Source organism: Vombatus ursinus, unplaced genomic scaffold (assembly GCF_900497805.2).
Source record: "Vombatus ursinus unplaced genomic scaffold, bare-nosed wombat genome assembly UNPS02014832.1, whole genome shotgun sequence".
NCBI lineage: Eukaryota > Metazoa > Chordata > Mammalia > Diprotodontia > Vombatidae > Vombatus > Vombatus ursinus.
Window position 1 is genome coordinate 28,297,026 of NW_020954610.1, and position 5,780 is coordinate 28,302,805.

At 36.7% G+C, this 5,780-nt stretch overlaps 1 pseudogene; it reads right to left on the reverse strand.

Annotated features, from left to right (window-relative positions):
- Window positions 1-3,291: 3,291 nt before the first annotated feature.
- Window positions 3,292-4,110, reverse strand: LOC114025830 (annotated as a pseudogene).
- Between the last annotated feature and the right edge of the window lie 1,670 nt (window positions 4,111-5,780).

Here is a 5,780-nt window from a genome sequence, read left to right on the forward strand (position 1 = left end):
TGCTTGCCTTTTCAATGAAGGTGAGTGGGGAGGGAGGATGGGAGAAAATTTGGAACCCAAAGTTTTAGAAACAAATGTTAAAAAAAATTACTTTCACCTGCAACTGGGAAATGAGATATACAGGAAATGGGGTATAGATATCTAACCTGCCCTACAGGAAATTTGAAGGGGAAGGGGATAAGAGAACATGGGGAGAAATAGAAGGGTGGGCAGATTAAAGAAAGGGATATTCACAATGCATGCCATCTTGAGGTGGTAGGAGTGATGAGATGGGGAGAAAATTCAGAACTTAAAATCTTGTGGAAGTTAATGCTGAAAACTAAAAATAAATAAATTAATAAGAATGGACACATCTGTTTTGAAAAAGTTCCCAAAATACAGGGTACTCCACAGGTACCTGGACAAATACTTAACTTCCTCCAGGAAATCAGAAGCTGATCTTGCCTGAAATATTCCATTTATTTCTCTTGAATTTAGACCCAGGTAATGTGTATGGAAAATTTAATATGTCTTAAATAGAACTAGACTAAATATGTTATGTCTTTCCATCAAATGGAGGGATATATTTCCCCTAAGGAGTGGTCAGGGAGTGAAGTAGGGAAACTCTGAGAGGACTGCAATAATGTTTCTTAACACTAAACAAATATAATAATAAGGGATTCATCCACTACTGTAACCAGGGACACAGAATATCCTTTGGATCATCAATTAAGTATTTGTCTGCCTGTGCCAAACTTACTAATTTGAAAGAGCCCAATTTGAATTTCATCTGAGCCTCCATTATTAAAAGTGCATTATTCTCTTCCTTTGACAGAGAAGAAAATAGAATAACTGAAGTTAAATGCCACATTTACGTATGTAGAATTTGATACTCCTTGTTTCAACATGGGTACTAGCAATGTAGGTATCCCCACAGCATGCTCAGGGAAAACTGTATAAATTTAGACCCTGCAGAGAAAGTTACCTCTGAACAGGAAAGTTCAGTGATAGTGATGGTATTAATGACCATGATGATGAAAAAAATAAGGATTGCTTAGAAGTTTTTCACAAGGCAAACATCTGTGCTATTTGCCAAATGGAAAGAGATAGCTGCCAAAGGCAACACCAGATAAAAATATAAACTAATGTGTCAATTTTAATGAAAAAAATGACACTATTAAGAAAAGTATTGCCTCATAAAGCACAGAGAAACAATGGAGCATATAATATGCCTTTAAAAATTTTGAAAATTTACCCAAGTAAGCAAAGTCATCTAAGAGGTATTTTAGGATGAAAATAGGAGGACAGTAAGCTGAAGAAAAATGGAAAATATTTGTAGAAGTCATTATAATAAAATGAATGATGGTCAAGCATGGGTAAATTTTGATCTGTGTCATTTGAAGGAACTCCCCAGTGAATTAGATCACATATACATTTGAATTTTTGAGACCATAATAAAAAAACCCACTTTCTGACCAATTGGGACTTTGCATATAACATGTTGTCAGGACAAAATATTGTCAGAGTTAGAAGAAGGTAAAAAGAGAAAATGAAGAGAAGAAAATTATTTTATTGAAGACAGATCTATCATCAGATGCAGATTCTAACTCTCTGGGTATTTGGTAAAGTGTATATAAAACATTTTGATGACTGAGATTTTCCTTTTTTACCTAGATATTGTGGCATCCTCAACATAGTTTAGATTGCAACTTATTGAGCATACAATAAGCATTCAATAAATGTATAATTTATTTCCTGATATATAATTATTTGATATACTGGCAACCTCTGTGTGTTTATGTGTGTGTACATATATGTATACATATATATACATATCTATATATGTATATGTACATATGTGTGTGCACATGTATCTATACACATATATTAACGCACACACCTATGTATTTGTATGCAATTAATTGCTCAGTTATAAAGCTTTCGACAAGAAGTCCCCTTTTTTTTGCTCCTTTTCTATTTTTTTTAATGTGGAAGTACCTAGACATAGCTGGTTAATTTTTCTTTGATATAAAATGCTATCTACCTCCAGACAGACAACTGATGGGCCCAAAGTGCAAATTAAAGCATATTGTTTTTCTTTATCTTTCATTCTTTTCTTTGGGAAATATGGCTAATATAGAAATAAGTTTTGCATAACTTCATATGTCTAATTTATATTCTTGCCTTCTCAATAGGTAGTAGAAGTAATAATTGGAAAGAGAATTTGGAAATAAAAATAAGAATAAAATTAATAAAAAGAGATTATTATATAAATCATTCAACTTCCTTCTTCCTTCTTTCCTTTCTTCCTTCCTTCCTTCTAATATAGAAATATGTTTTGCATTACTTTTTATATCTAATGGGTATTATTTCTTGCCTTCTCAGTGGGTAGGTGGGGAATTATTGAAAATAATTTAGAACTGAAAATAAAAATAAAATTTAAAATAGAGAATGCTATGTTAACTCTTTGACTTTCTTTTCTTTTCTTTTTGGAAGATGGCTAATACTGAAATAGTTTCCCATGATATCATATGTCTAATGATAATTTTATTTCTTATTTTTTCAGCAGGTGGGGGAGAGAGTTAATGGAAAGAGAGAATTTGGATTTAAAACTAAAAATACAACTTAAAAAATAGAGAATGTTTTGGATAAACACTTCAACTCCAGCCTGAGGTACTGCCCTGTAAACATCTCCAACAATTCCTGAAACCTTAGAAGTAAGAGCTATGCCTCTTTGTTTTTTCTGCTACCTTAAGTTATGAGTTGTGACATGTCCTCTTTGAGCCCTCATTTACTCTTTTCCTAGGCATTATTCAAACCTGTGACAATGTAACCCTTAGCCAGTGCTGTTGGATTCAGTTTAGTCCCTTCACATAGAATATATTCTGTTTAAGAAATATGAGATTTTATGTATTTTAAATATATTTCATTCAAAATGCTACCTGTGCAGAAAAAACCCTGGCTAATAAGAATATCAGTATTTAAACACTTAAATTTCTATTTTTCTCTTCCATGAAGTTTTTTCCACTTAAGCAATAAAAAATTATTGAGTATTCCTGGGATATCTACTATATCCTCCTGGCATTGGAGTAAGCCAGTCAGGAAATCACTGAGAAATCACAGTTCTTATACATCAGATCCCCTGCAAAATATGGGAAGGGAATTAGGGAAAGGATCATCTGTCAGTCTTCATTTATTAAATGAGTTGGGGAGGGAATTGTGAGTGGTGGTTGAGGAAAGTCACATGATGGTGGGGTGAGGGAGAAGGACCTATTTGCCTGCTCATTCAGGACTAATTCAGGGTGGAAGAGATCAGCTTTCTCTTGAGGTCAGGAGGAAGCCTCTATTTCTTGCCCCTATGAAGCTATCACTTCCCTTAGTAAAGCTTTCATTCTGCAAGTTCAGCACAAGGTTGTTGGTAATGAGATAAATTTGGTTCTGAGATGTGGCAATGAAGAGATGTTCTGGGCAGCTGGGATCTTATAAAATTCGATGTAGCCAGGGTTCTTGCTCAGAGTTTCCCCAAGCATCTTGGCAGCCTCAGTTTCACCCTTAGCTTATACAATTTTCTGTAGTTGCTCCTGTTTTGCCTTTTCCACCAGAAACTGAACCCTCTGGGCATCTTGCTGAGCCACTTGCTTGACTTCCACTACGGCTGTATATGCTCTGCTGAAGCTCAGCTTTGTGATGACCACATAGTCCAGAATGAGGCTAAAGTCCTTGGCCCATTCAGTCAACTCCCACCCAGTCAACAAAGACACCTGGTCCTGCTGTGTGATAAGCTTTGAGGCATTAAATTTGACTACAACACTCTTGAGCACTTCGTTCATCATAGAGGGCAACACATGCTCCTCATATTCCAGCCCTAGGCACTCGTACATGTTGGGCAGCTCCAGAGCACTGGATCAGGAGAGCACTCAAAGGGAAATGTTCATTATCTGGAGATTTTTGGAGCCTGTGGGAGAAGACATCTTGCAGGCTGGGCATGGGAGTCATAGATGATGGGTGACTGGAACCAGGGGGTCCTTCTGTGAGGATAGTGTCCTATTGTGCAACCCCAAACTGGTTAAAGAAAATGGCTCTTTGCCCACCTTCTGTAGTGGACATGGTATTCCCATAAGCATTCCACATATGCGGAACTCCCAATTTGCTAGGGAATAGTGGATAAATGAGTCAATACTATTTCAAGAATATTTTCCAAACTGAAAAGGAGAAATGATGCTGTGGGCGATTGATGCATAGAAGTGGCAATGAAAGAATTTCCTTCAATAATTAGTGATGGAAGGAAGCGAAGGATCAGCAGAAAAATCATAACGTCATCAAAATGATTAATTCAGGGCAGAGAGAATGAGAAAAAGATATGGAGAGAGAGAGAGGGATAGAGAGAATTACTATGAATTATAAATGATTTTTTGTGCACATTTCAACTTGTACTTCTATATTTTTGCTACACTTGAGTCCATCCCAACGAAGTCCTTCACAGACTCCTGGTTTCTGATTCTGGAAGACAGAATCAGCTCAGTGAAGCTGATAGGGCATGGAATAGTGATAGGTGTGGAAGAGGCAGAGTCATCACGTTACTGGAAATCTCTTAGGCATCAACTTGGGAAGGAAAAAAAAAGAGACAGTGCAGGGATCCAATTATCTTGATCAGTTGAGAGGCAGTGTAGCAAAGTGATTAGAGAATGCTGGGCTCAAATGCTATTTCTGGCATCCAGAAAGACCCGAGTTTAGGTACTGCCTCATAATGATTGTATTACCCTGGTCAATCACTTATCATTCTTTGTTCACATATTTCAATATTCTAGGTAATTATTTAAGTCTAAAAGTTGCAGACAAGGCATGGACACATTGGTGGAAAGAATTTCTTTACCTAGGAATAATTAATACCAATGAAACTCTGCATTTGTTCCCTCTCCCTTATTCCTTTGTAAGAAATGCTGGATGAAATGTAAATACTTACAATCTTCTCCTTAGAACTGAGTTAGGTGACATAGCTGGGGATGATAAAATCCATCCTGTGGTTCATAAAGGGGACTTCTTTCAGTCACCTGGAGCTGGATTCTTTGGTAGTAAAAAGCTTTTTGTTTTTGGTTTTGACGCAACATTCATAAACCCCATCTTCTTACATTAACAATGAAGGATCTTCAGAGTGGGGAGAAAAGGTGAGGTCTTTTCTGGACTCTGAGCCCTGTTTCCCAAAGGAATGAGCTGTGGTTCTTCCAAAGCTTCCTGAAGGTTTCTGACCATTTTTCTTCTAAACTAAGGTTTCTGCTAGTTAGGATACCAAAGGTTAATGAAATACTGTGAAAGGTAACTCCAGAAAAGAATTCTTCCTGATCTTTTGACCCAACAAATTTCTACTTTTTCCATTTGATTAACAACTATGACCTTAGGGATAGTCTCACAAGCTCATAGATTTAGAGCTGATAGGGTCCTTAGAAGTCACTGAGTTCAACATTCTCCTTGATGTGGAAACTGGGACCAGAGAGGTTAATGGATTTACACAGTCACACAGCTAATGTCTTAGATAGGATTCAAACTTAGGTCTTCCTCATTCCAAGTCCAAAGATCTATTGCTATTCCATTCAGCCTCTATAAGAGGAAAAGGGATGCATGCTCTTTTCTTTTTGTCTCCTCTATTGTATTTCTCACTCAGAATGTCCACTATAGGAAAGCACATAAAGAGTCAGCTATTTACGGTATGCAAAATGACATTGTCAGAATGCAGGGCAATCTCAGACCATATACCATAAACAGGATAGATAAAAAAATCAAGTCTCAGACCAGTTGGGGACCTA